The sequence below is a fragment of the Pristiophorus japonicus genome, chromosome 5, assembly GCF_044704955.1.
Source record: "Pristiophorus japonicus isolate sPriJap1 chromosome 5, sPriJap1.hap1, whole genome shotgun sequence".
Taxonomy (NCBI): Eukaryota; Metazoa; Chordata; class Chondrichthyes; family Pristiophoridae; genus Pristiophorus; species Pristiophorus japonicus.
In genome coordinates this window covers 216,425,752-216,439,761 of record NC_091981.1, presented here as the reverse complement: position 1 = coordinate 216,439,761, position 14,010 = coordinate 216,425,752, and positions in this window count along the sequence as shown.

Genomic DNA, 14,010 nt, shown 5'->3' with positions numbered 1-14,010 from the left:
CAGCCATCATCCGAAGACCCTGAAGTGATGCCACGTGAGTAAAGCTTACACCATTGTGCAATGTAAAGTCAATAGATGCCACACCCACTCATATCCAAACAATCATATATGATAGATGATTTCTAAAATTATCTTAGAAATAATGCTGGCCTAATGAAAATCATTGCGATGCACAATGGTCATGAAATGTGATGTCTGTGATGATTTTGAGAGCGGTGGTGCTTTTGTCGTGCATATGCTGTGTGTAGCGCTGGACTCACCTTGTGACCCTAGCACCCCCTTCTCCTCTAATAACCTCATTTGTGTTTTACAGCTCAGCCAGCAGCACGACCCCAGGCAAGACCACAGAGGTCAGAAGGTGGGGGTGTGGGGCCCGACTCTCCGGACGATCCTACATCCGGTGCTGAGGAGCTCCGATTCTCGCCCGCCAACCCACTGGCTCTGTTCTCCACGGATGAGAGTGCAGACTTCGAGGAACCTGCATCGCCACGCTCCAGAAGTCATTCCACCCCAAGGCCATCTAGTGGTCCTCCGGTCATTCCTGCCTCCATTCTGGAGGTACCAGCCCCAAGCACCTCGCCACAGGGCACCGCATTTGTCCCCAGGATGGCGCCGACCACGCGGAGGCCTCGTGGATGCAGCAGGTCTGTTCCACGAGTGCCACATCAGAGCAGAGAGATGGTACAGTTGTCCAGGAGGACTGTAGACATTGGTGACCAGCTCATCGAAACATTGGGGGGCATATCCCGACAGCTGGCCACCATGACTGAATACATTCCATGGCAGTTGAGGCTAGCTCATTGAATGTATTCAAGTCACAGATAGATAGATTTTTAACCAATAAAGGAATTAAGGGTTATGGGGAGCGGGCGGGTAAGTGGAGCTGAGTCTACAGCAAGATCAGCCATAATCCTTTTGAATGGCTAAGCAGGCTCGAGGGGCAAGAAGGCCTACTCCTGTTCCTAATTCTTATGTTCTTATGTTCTTATGTCCTGGATGCGATAGCCAGGAACACTGCTGGCACAGGCCTCCCAGTGGTCTCAGAGCGCAGCACTTCACCCCTAGGTTCCTTACCACCACTGCGAATGACAGATGAGAGCAAAGACTAAGATCCTTCTTCTGCTTCAGAGAACGTTGCCCCCTCGGCAGCCCCCGTCCCGTACCCGTGCAACCACCGCATCTGCCTTCATCCCCCACAATAAGGCACCGCCTGAGGAGTTCCTCGGCCAGGCGCTGTGGAGCGAGGAGGGGAAGGGGTAGAAGTGTGGAGAAGAAGGGGAGGGGGGAAGGAAAGTGAGGTGCATGTCTGCAGGTGATGGCTGTGTTATATCTCCATCTCGGTGTATACAATTTGTTGCAATGTATGGGGGGAGGGGACCACCCTCCTGCTTTGCATTTGTATTCTGTGTTGCTGGACATGTTACATAGAAACATAGAAACATAGAAAATAGGTGCAGGAGTAGGCCATTCGGCCCTTCGAGCCTGCACCACCATTCAATAAGATCATGGCTGATTATGCTTTCTCTCCATACCCCTTGATCTCGTCAGCCAGAAGGGCCATATCTAACTCCCTCTTGAATATATCCAATGAACTGGCATCAACAACTCTTTGCGGTAGGGAATTCCACAGGTTAACAACTCTCTGAGTGAAGAAGTTTCTCCTCACCTCAGTCCTAAATGGCCTACACCTTATCCTAAGACTGTGTCGCCTGGTTCTGGACTACCCCAACATCGGGAACATTCTTCCCGCATCTAACCTGTTCAGTCCCGTCAGAATCTTGTAAGTTTCTATGAAATCTCCTCTCATCCTTCTAAACTCGAATGTATAAAGGCCCAGTTGATCTAGTCTCTCCTCATATGTCAGTCCCACCATATCGGGAATCAGTCTGGTGAACCTTCGCTGCACTCCCTCAATAACAAGAACGTCCTTCCTCAGATTAGGAGTCTAAAACTGAACACAATATTCCAGGTGAGGCCTCACCAAGGCCCTGTACAACTGCAGTAAGACCTCCCTGCTCCTATACTCAAATCCCCTAGCTATGAAGGCCAACATACCATTTGCCTTCTTCACTGCCTGCTGCACCTGTATGCCAACTTTCAATGACTGATGAACCATGACACCCAGGTCTCGTTGCACCTCCCCTTTTCCTAATCTGCTGCCATTCAGATAATATTCTGCCATTGTGTTTTTGCCCCCAAAGTGGATAACCTCACATTTATTCACATTATACTGCATCTGCAATGCATTTGCCCACTCACCTAACCTGTCCAAGACATCCTGCAGCCTTTTAGCATCCTCCTCACAGCTCACATCACCACCCAGTTTAGTGTCATCTGCAAACTTGGAGATATTACACTCAATTTCTTCATCTAAATCATTAATGTATATTGTAAAGAGCTGGGGTCCCAGCACTGAGTCCTGCGGTACTCCACTAGTCACTGCCTGCTATTCTGAAAAGGACCCATTTATACCGACTCTCTGCTTCCTGTCTGCCAACCAGTTCTCTATCCACGTCAGTACATTACCCCCAAAACCATGTGCTTTGATTTTGCACACCAATCTCTTGTGTGGGACCTTGTCAAAAGCCTTTTGAAAGTCCAAATACAACACATCCACTGGTTCTCCCTTGTCCACTCTACTAGTTATATCCTCAAAAAATTCCAGAAGATTTGTCAAGCATGATTTCCCCTTCATAAATCCATGCTGACTTGGACCGATCCTGTCACTGCTTTCCAAATGCGCTGCTATTTCATCTTTAATAATTGATTCCAACATTTTCCCTGCTACTGATATCAGGCTAACCGGTCTATAATTCCCTGTTTCTCTCTCCCTCCTTTTTTAAACAGTGGTGTTATATTAGCTACCCTCCAGTCCATAGGAACTGATCCAGAGTCGATAGACTGTTGGAAAATGATCACCAATGCATCCACTATTTCTATGGCTACTTCCTTAAGTACCCTGGGATGCAGACTATCAGGCCCCGGGGATTTATCGACCTTCAATCCCATCAATTTCCCGAACACAATTTCCCGTTTTATAAGGATATCCTTCACTTCCTCCTTCTCACTAGACCCTCGGTCCCCTAGTATTTCCGGAAGGTTATTTGTGTCTTCCTTCATGAAAACAGAACCAAAGTATTTGTTTAATTGGTCCGCCATTTCTTTGTTCCCAATTATAAATTCACCTGATTCTGACTGCAAGGGACCTACATTTGTTTTCACTAATCTTTTTCTCTTCACATGTCTATAGAAGCTTTTGCAGTCAGTTTTTATGTTCCCAGCAAGCTTCCTCTCGTACTCTATTTCCCTCTCCTAATTAAACCCTTTTTTCTCCTCTGCTGTATTACAAAATTCTCCCAGTCCTCAGGTTTGCTGCTTTTTCTGGCCAATTTATATGTCTCTTCCTTGGATTTAACACTATCCTTAATTTCCCTTGTTAGCCACGGTTGAGCCAACTTCCCCATTTTATTTTTACTCCAGACAGGGATGTACAATTGTTGAAGTTCATCCATGTGATCTTTAAATGTTTGCCATTGCCAGTATCACTCCCCAGTCTATTCTAGCCAATTCACGTCTCATACCATCGAAGTTATCTTTCCCCAAGTTCAGGACCCTAGTCTTTGAATTAACTGTGTCACTCTCCATCTTAATAAAGAATTCTACCTTATGATGGTCACTCTTCCCCGAGGGGCTTCGCACAACAAGATTGTTAATTAGTCCTTTCTCATTACACATCACCCAGTCTAGGATGGCCAGCTCTCTAGTTGGTTCCTCGACATATTGGTCTAGAAAAACATCCCGAATACACTCCAGGAAATCCTCCTCCACCACATTGCTACCAGTTTGGTTAGCCTAGTCAATATGTATATTAAAGTTGCCCATGATAACTGCTGTACCTTTATTGCACGCATCCCTAATTTCTTGTTTGATGCTGTCCCCATCCTCATTACTACTGTTTGGTGGCCTTAACACAACTCCCACTCATGTTTTCTGCCCTTTGGTATTACGTGGCTCCAGCCATACAGATTCCACATCATCCAAGCTAATGTCCTTTCTTAGTATTGCATTAATTTCCTCTTTAACCAGCAATGCCACCCCACCTCCTTTTCCTTTCTATCTATCCTTCCTAAATGTTGAATATCCCTGGATGTTGAGTTCCCAGCCTTGGTCACCCTGGAGCCATGTCTCCGTGATGCCAATTACGTCATATCCATTAACTGCTGTCGGCGCAGTTAATTCGTCCACCTCAATCCGAATATTCCTCGCATTGAGGCACAGAGCCTTTAGGCTCGACTTTCTAGCACACTTTGCCCATTTAGAATTTTGCTGTAATGTGGCCCTTTTTGTTTTTTGACTTGGGTTTCTCTGTCCTCCACTTTTACTTTTCTTCTTTCTATCTTTTGCTTCTGTTCCCAATCTACTTCCCTCTGTCTCCCTGCATAGGTTCCCATCCCCCTGCCATATTAGTTTCACCCCTCCCAAACAGCACTAGCAAACACTCCCCCTAAGACGTTGGTTCCGATCCTGCCCAGGTGCAGACCGTCCGGTTTGTACTGGTCCCACCTCCCCCAGAACCGGTTCCAATGCTCCAGGAATTTGAATCCCTCCCTTCTGCACCTCTCCTCAAGCCATGAATTCATCTGAGCTATCCTGCGATTCCTACTCTGACTAGCATGTGGGACTGGTAGCAATCCTGAGATTACTACTTTTGAGGTCCTACTTTTTAATTTAGCTCCTAGCTCCCTAAATTCGTCTTGGAGGACCTCATCCCATTTTTTACCTATATCGTTGGTACCTATATGCACCACGAGAACTGGCTGTTCACCCTCCCTCTTCAAAATGGCCTGCGCCCACTCCGAGACATCCTTGACCCTTGCACCAGGGAGGCAACATACCATCCTGGAGTCTCGGTTACAGCCGCAGAAACGTCTATCTATTCACCTGACAGTAGAATCCCCTATCACTATAGCTCTCCCACACTTTTTCCTGCCCTCCTGTGCAGCAGAGCCACCCACGGTGCCATGGACTTGGCTGCTGCTGCCCTCCCCTGATGAGTCATCCCCCTCAACAGTAGCCAAAGCGGTGTATCTGTTTTGCAGAGGGACGACCACAGGGGACCCCTGCACTACCTTCCTTCCACTGTTCTTCCTGTTGGTCACCCATCCCCTATCTGGCTGTCTAACCTTCACTTGCGGTAAGACCAACTCACTAAACGTACTATTCACGTCATTCTCAGCATCGTGGATGCTCCAGAGTGAATCCACCTGCAGCTCCAGTGCCGCAATGCGGTCTGTCAGGCGCTGCCACCGGATACACTTCCCACATATGTAGTCGTCAGGGACATTGGAAGTATCCCTGACTTCCCACATAGTACAGAAGGAGCATGACACGTGTCTGAGCTCTCCTGCCATGACTTAACCCCTAGATTAACTTAATTTGGCAATAATAATGCTAAAGGTTATTTACTGATAAAGAAAAGAAAAAGAAAAAACTACTCGCCAATCACTTACCCCCTTGGCTGTGACGTCTAACTTTGTTTTCTTTTCCTCCCAGGTCGGGGAGTCAGCACTGGTGGGGAAAACAAGACAAAGCAACACCTCCCGCTCCCACTTGCCCAAACTCTCCCACTTACCTTCGGCTTTTGACAAGGTCCCGCACAAGAGATTGGTCTGCAAAATCAAAGCGCATGGTATTGGGGGTAATGTACTAACGTGGATAGAGAACTGGTTGGCAGACAGGAAGCAGAGAGTCAGGATAAACGGGTCCTTTTCAGAGTGGCAGGCAGTGACTAGTGGAGTGCCGCAGGGCTCAGTGCTGGGACCCCAGCTCTTTACAATATACATTAACGATTTGGATGAAGGAATTAAGTGTAATATCTCCAAGTTTGCAGATGACACTAAACTGGGTGGCGGTGTGAGCTGTGAGGAGGATGCTAAGAGGCTGCAGGGTGACTTGGACAGGTTAGGTGAGTGGGCAAATGCATGGCAGATGCAGTATAATGTGGATAAATGTGAGGTTATCCATTTTGGGGGCAAAAACACGAAGGCAGAATATTATCTGAATGGCGGCAGATTCGGAAAAGGGGAGGTGCAACGAGATCTGGGTGTCATGGTTCATCAGTCATTGAAGGTTGGCATGCAGGTACAGCAGGTGGTGAAGAAGGCAAATAGTATGTTGGCCTTCATAGCTAGGGGTTTTTAGTATAGGAGTAGGGAGGTCTTACTGCAGTTATACAGGGCCTTAGTGAGGCCTCACCTGGAATATTGTGTTCAGTTTTGGTCTCCTAATTTGAGGAAGGACGTTCTTGCTATTGAGGAAGTGCAGCGAAGGTTCATGAGACTAATTCCAGGGATGGCTGGACTGTCATATGAGGAGAGACTGGATCAACTGGGCCTTTATTCACTGGAGTTTAGAAGGATGAGAGGAGATCTCATAGAAACGTATAAGATTCTGACGGGACTGGACAGGTTAGATGCGGGAAGAATGTTCCCGATATTGGAGAAGTCTAGAACCAGGGGACATAGTCTTAGGATAAGGGGTAGGCCATTTAGGACTGAGATGAGGAGAAACTTCTTCACTCAGAGAGTTGTTAACCTGTGGAATTCCCTGCCGCAGAGAGTTGTTGATGCCAGTTCACTGGATATATTCAAGAGGGAGTTAGATATGTCCCTTATGGCTAAGGGGATCAAGGGGTATGGAGAGAAAGCAGGAAAGGGGTCCTGAGAGAATGATCAGCCATGATCTTATTGAATGGTGGTGCAGGCTCGAAGGGCCGAATGGCCGACTCCTGCACCTATTTTCTATGTTTCTATGTTTCTATGTTACCAAATTCTTACGGTAGAATGTTGAACATTTGATTGATGTCAATGGTGGAAAAATTGGGTGTGGGCGGGTGTTGAGTGTTAGTGACTGTGACACTTATGATTTCAGACCAATGTTGGTATTGCATTTTTTTTTAATTGAACATAACCTTGATGCACATTGTCTCAGATAGCTGGACCATTACACACTGGTGATTCCCTCACATGAAAGGGTTAAATACAATTTAACTTCAATCAATGTAAACTTTAATTGGCACCAAGGTGATGGGCACCATTGATGTATGAGCTGCACACACACAGCAGTGTGTCAGCATTGCCATGCACATCAACATTCTTTCAGGCAAATTGTTCAGATATCAGCTCCTCAATTAAGAGCCTTGCAGCTATGCAGCCACCACGGGCCCTTTCCTTCGGTCTTGAGGGGGTCGTAGGCATGGTTGCATAGCCAGCCTGACTGTCTGGCCCCAGCTCAGCATCCAGCCCCTCATTGTCCTCTTCCTCTCTCTTCTGAGGTGCAGCATCAGTCCCTTCTGGCAATTCTTCGCCCCTCATGATAGCCAGGTTGTGCAGCAAGGATCACACGACCACGAATTTACCTACTTGCTCAGGGTTGTATTGTAGCTCCCCTCCTGAGTGGTCCAGACATCTGAAGTGCTGCTTAAGCACAGTTATTGTTTGCTGGACCACATGGCGTGTGTCTCTGTGGCTCCGGTTGTATCGCTTCTCTGCCTCGGTGTGGATGTCACGCAGGGCAGTCATCAGCCAGGTGGCTAGGCCATATCGGTTATCACCAAGCATCTAGCATTGTCCTTGTGGCTGATTCTTAAAGATGTCAGAGACAGTGCTCTCACGCAGGATATGAGCCTCATCGAAGGTGCCCGGACATTTGGCATTCACTTCCAGTATGATCTGGTTGTGGTCAACAACTAGTTGGACCTTCAGAGAGTGAAATCCTTTTTTGTTACGAAAATGCTCCAGGTCCTGAGAAGGTGGCCACATGGCGATGTGAGTGCACTGTATAGCTCCTTGCACCCTGGGGAACTGAGCAATGTGGTAGAATGCTCCAGCCCTGTCAGTCAAGCCTCTATGGTCATGAGGAAGCTGATAAAGTCCATCCTTCTCGCGAACAGGGCCTCCGTGACCTGTCTAATGCAGTGATGTGTGGCATGGTGAGACAGAGGGCAAATCTCGACCGCGGAAGCCCGAAAGAAACCAGACGCGTAGAAAGACAGTGCCACTGTGACCTTGACCTCGATCGACACTAATCTCCTGGTGGCAGGCTGAATATGTGGCCTGATGAGCTCACGTATTTCATTGATCACCACCTTGTGGAAGCGTAGTCTCCAAAGGCAGGTGTGGTCAGAGATGTCGAGGTAAGACCTCTTTTCCTTGTACATGCGGGGTGTGTATGGTCTGGCCCTCCTCCTCATTCTTTCACATCTTAAATTGGGGACATAATGATCTTCATCACACATTGAACCATCTGCACTCTGCAGCATCTGCGTATTAATCGATGCAGGTTGAGGAATGGCTGGCCCCATTGCAATGTAAGTAGAATAGCGATTGATCAGAAGCAATAATTTCCTCACTAAAATACACCTAGAGTAAACCCCCAATAGTCCAGATTCGGAAAATATGTCTGTTGAGATGGTCACTTCACCTGAGAAGAATTCCAGAGTCAATGCAAACTCCCCCGAAGTTGAAGCAGCCTTTTGAATGAAGCGACCTGCGATTTAAAAAATGGCAGCCACACCGTTGTTGTTCGTTCAGAACAGTTCCACTTTTTATGGGCGGTTTTTTGGGCGAGCGATATTGTGGGCGATATGTGTGCGAGGTGGTGAAAGTAACGGTGAGCGATCTCCTGGGCGTTAGTTTCGCCAAATGTGCTCTTACGATTAAAAAAAGTGGGCGGTCGGTATTATTGAATCTTGGCGTTAATTCCGTGCGGAAAGTATCGCTGGACGATATTATGGGCGTTGATTTCGCCCATTCTGATGATTCCGCCCTAAAAAAGCAGTATTATTTTTTTTTTTCCGGCGTTAAGCACATGGGGAAAGTAACGCTCGATGATAAGTTCCCGAAAAATGCCCGTCAGTTTCCATTTTGTGGCTAAATGGGCGATATATGGGCGTTCTACGTTATTTAGCAGTAAATTGGGCGTTAAGTGGGCGGTAAGCATGCAAAAAAAGTGGAAAATCTAGCCCATAGAGATTAAAATGAAACAGAAAAAGTAGGTTTATGATAAATGTTGGGTTTCAGTAGAGAACCAAGCTGAATACTGAAAGTACAGGGGAGAATTGTTGGATAGAATAAGAAAGGTAAAGAGAGTGTATGAGAATAGATTAACAGGTAAAACAAAAGGGAATCCTAAAATCTTCTATAAACATATAAATAAAAAGGAACTCAAAGGAAGGTGGGGTCAAGTAGGAAACAAAAAGGATGGGGCCAAAATTGCCCCTCGACTCTCCATCTCAATCCATGGGGCGGAGGATCGACCGATATTCAGCTCAGGCTTTTTTTTTCGGTCGGGGCGGATGTGGGGTCATTAGCGGGGCGGAAGTGACTGGGAGCGGGTCGGCCGTCTCGCTGACGTGTCACAATATCCTTCCCCTTCAGCTAAAGGAGGGTGCCGCTGTGAGCTCTGCATGGGGTTTAGTTAGGCCCACTGGGCCACCAGGGAGGGGTTTGGCCTGGCCAGTGGCAAAACACCCAAGAGTGGGTCCTGGGCTGCCATTGCAGAAAGTCTAGAGGTGTATAAAAAATGCAGGGGTGCAATTGAAATAGATATCAGGAAAGCAAAGAGAGAGCATGAAAGACTGCTGGCAAGTAAAATCAGGGAAAACCCTAAGATATTTTATAAATACATTAAGAGCACGAGGATAACTAGAAAAAGAGTGGGGTCTATGATGGCACCACCCACGAGTTCTGGTAGTATGGCTGGGACGGCAATGATTTGCTCAGTTTCGATAAGGAGCACCTGGTGTGGGTCACCCCGGTACACTGGGGGGAGATCAGCAAGTGCAAGTTGGACCACAACACGGCCCTGAACCAGGGAAGCAAGGGTTACCTGGAGCAGATCTGCATCGAGTGGCTGCAGAAATACCTGAAGGCTAGAGAGAGAACTGAGAGCCATTGCCCCCACCGTGTCCTGTACCCGTCCGGGCGATGCTAAATGGCTGTCCTGTGTTACCACCGGGTTTTACCCTCAGGCCATCGAGGTGGCTCTGAGGAGAGACGGCAAAACACCCAAGAATGCGATCCTCCCAACCACGACAGCATCTACCAGATCAATAGATGGACGGAGTTTGACCCCGAGGACCAGGGCAGGTTCTGCTGTGAGGTGGAGCATGGCGGGCTCGAGGAGAAAGTCATTGTAAATTATGTGCCGAAGCCTGGCTCCCAGGTCCCTATTATTGTGGGTGTTGTGCTTGGGCTTCTCGCGCTGCTCGTCACTCTCAGCCATGATCTTATTGAATGGTGGTGCAGGCTCAAAGGGTCGAATGGCCTACTTCTGCACCTATTTTCTATATTTCTATGTCTATGTTTCTATGTTTCTCGCCATTGTGGCTATCATCGACAAAAAGAAAGCGGGAAAGAGGAGTGGCGACAATCCTGCAAAGGCTTCTGATAAAGGGGAATCCTCATCAAACTCCTCCGTCACAGCCTGAGTGGCGTCCCGTGTCTCGCTGATAATCCAAGGACGTCAGTCCACAGTCAGCGGGAGTTGGAGACAGAATCGGGGAGGGTGGCTTTTCATCACGGTGATAGCGATTGACTGACAGCTCTGCGTCTGTGACCCTGTTTAATTGTAATGTTGGGGGTTGTAGGTTATTAAACATGTGTGTTTTCTGTATTGGGAGCCTGGTGATTTGAGCTTTGATCTGTTTATACTGCACATACTCTGGGATGTCATCAGCAGGTCGTGGCCATTAGAGGGAGCAGTGTGCAGTGGCCAGGCTGGGAAATTGCGCGGTCCCAGCCTGCAAGACTATCAGAAGGCTAGGGCCATTAGAGGAAGCAGCGTGCGGAGGCATTCCATTGAAGGAGGCAGCGCCTGCTACTGCAGGAGGGCGACGGCACATTGCAGTGCAGGCAGGTACAGCAGAAGTGGCGAGGTTGGGGCAAAGGAGCGGCAAGAGTTCGTAAAGGGATGTGATCGGGGCCCAGAAGAGGCGAGGGACCAGGGGCAGCATGGGCCAGCCCACACTGCGATATGTGTGCGCATTAGGTCCGTGCAGCAGAGCTGGTCTCCAGTCGTCTTGGTTAATCCTTGCCACTGGACCAAGACCAAGCTCTGTCAAGTCCATGTGGTGGCTGGGGTTCAATGGCCACCACACGTTAAAAAAAATCCAAGCACAGGAATCTTCCACCCTTCAAGATATAGTTCAGGATCTGGAATATTAGGTCCTTTATTGAAACACCTGTGAACTCATCCCTTTTTGGCGTGGAAGCAAGTCATCCTCGTTTCGAGGGACTGCCTACGATGGGATTAGAGACCTTAAAGAAAATCTGTGTGCGGAGGCAGAAGATGTGGGTATGATTCTTAATGAATAATTTGCATCTGTTTTCACAAAAGAGAGAGGCGATGCAGACTTTGCACTGAGGGAGGAGGAGTGTGAAATATTAGATGAGATAAACATAGTGAGAGAGGAAGTATTAAGGGGCTTAGCAGCTTTGAAAATGGATAAATCCCCAGGCCCAGATGAAACGTATCCCAGGCTGTTAAGAGAAGCAAAAGAGAAAATAGCAAAGGCTCTGACCATCATTTTCCAATCCTCTCTGGCTACAGCAGTGATGGCAGAAGACTGGAGGACTGCAAATGTTGTACCTTTTGTTTTATATATATGTAAACCTGTAAATACCTTGTGTCGCCACCAGAGGGCTATCCCCTGGAGTCCCAAGGGATCCCACAATCCCTTGGGAGCACCTGTACTTAAGGGGGCCTCACAGGCTGGTGAGGCACTCTGGAGACCTGCAATAAAAGACTAAGGTCACACTTTACTTTGAGCTCACAGTATCTAGTCAGACTCTTTATTCATAACAACCGGCGATGAGATACAGATGGCGAACCCACGATGCAGCGAACAGTGGGCATCCTGGAGATATTCTCGGAGGGAGATGATTGGGAAACCTTCGTGGAGCGACTTGACCAATACTTCGTGGCCAACGAGCTGGAAGGAGAAGCGAACGCTGCCAAACGAAGGCCGATTCTCCTCACCGTCTGCGGGGGACTAACTTATGGCCTCATGAAAAATCTGCTTGCTCCAGCGAAACCACAGAGAAATCATACGATGATTTGTGCACACTGGTCCAGGAGTATCTGAACCTGAAGGAAAGCGTTCTGATGGTGAGGTACCAGTTCTACACGTACAAAAGGTCTGAAGGCCAGGAAGTGGCAAGCTATTTCGCCGAGCTGAGACGCCTTGCAGGACATTGCGAATTTGAAGTTCATTTGGAGCACATGCTCAGGGACTTCTTCGTACTTGTCATTGGCCATGAAGTGATACTTCGCAAACTTTTGACTGTAGAGACCCCAACCTTGAGTAAAGCCATAGCGATAGCCCAGGTGTTCATTGCCACCAGTGACAATACTAAGCAAATCTCTCAGCACACAAATGCTGCTACAAGTACTGTGAACAAAGTGATGTTGTTTTCAAATCGCAACATACAGGGCAGGCCCCACATGCCTGCAGCTGCATGTCTGCAGATGTCTCAGAGTCCACTATCAAGGGTGATGAATGCAAGGCCATTAACATCTTGTTGGCGCTGCGGGGGGTGATCATCGTTTCCCTTCATGCCACTTCAAAGGGTACATTTGCAAGGGCTGTGGAACAATGGGACACCTCCAATATATGTGCAGGCGAGCTGCAAACCCTGCTAATCTTGCAAACCACCATGTTACAGAGGAGGACAGATCTACGGTGGATCATGGCGAACCAGAGCCTCAGACCGAGGAGGCAGAGGTATATGGGCTGCACATATTTACCACAAAGTGTCCCCGATAATGCTGAAGGTTGAATTAAATGGACTCCCGGTGTTAATGGAGCTAGACACGAGTGCGAGCCAGTCCATAATGAGCAAAAAGACTTTCGATAAATTGTGGTGCAGCAAGTCCTGACTCCCATTCACACTAAACTGAGAACTTACACAAAGGAACTGATTCCCGTAATCGGCGGTGTTACTGTAAAGGTCTCCTACGATGGAGCGGTGCACAAGCTACCACTCTGTGTGGTACCGGGCGATGGTCCCACGCTGCTCGGCAGGAGCTGGCTGGGAAAGATACGCTGGAACTGGGGCGTCGTCCGAGCGCTCTCGTCCGTTGATGACACTTCGTATGCCCAGGTCTTAAACAAGTTCCCCTCGCTGTTCGAACCAGGCATCGGGAAGTTCCAAGGAGCAAAAGTGCAGATCCACCTAATTCTGGGGGCGCGACCCATCCATCACAAGGCGAGAGCAGTAACGTGCATGATGAGAGACAGGCTGGAGATCGAGCTGGACAGGCTGCAATGAGAGGGCATCATTTCGCCGATCAAATTCAACGAGTGGGCCAGTCCGATTGTTCCAGTCCTCAAGGGAGACGGCACCGTCAGAATCTGTGGTGATTACAAATTAACTATCAATCGTTTCTCCCAAAGGATCAATACCCACTATCAAAGGCAGACAACCTTTTTGCGACGCTGGCGGGAGGAAAGACGTTCACGAAGCTGGACTTGACCTCGGTCTACATGACGCAGGAGCTGGAGGAATCATCGAAGGGCCTCACCTGCATCAACACGCACAAAGGTCTCTCCATTTACAACAGATGCCCGTTTAGGATTCGATCAGCCGCAGCGATATTCCAGAGAAACATGGAAAGCTTGCTGAAGTCTGTCCTGTGCACGGTGGTCTTCCGGGACAACATCTTGGTTACAGGTCGGGACACAATCGAGCATCTGCAGAACCTAGAGCAGGTTCTTAGTGGACTCAACCGTGTGGCGCTCAGGTTAAAACACTCGAAGTACATTTTCCTGGCACCTGAAGTGGAGTTCCTGGGGAGAAGAATCGCGGCAGACGGTATCAGGCCCACCGATTCGAAGATGGAGGCAATTGAGAACGCACTGAGGCCATAGAATGTAACGGAGCTGCGGTTGTTTCTAGGACTCCTGAACTATTTTGGTAACTTCTTACCGGGTTTCAGCGCACTGTTAGA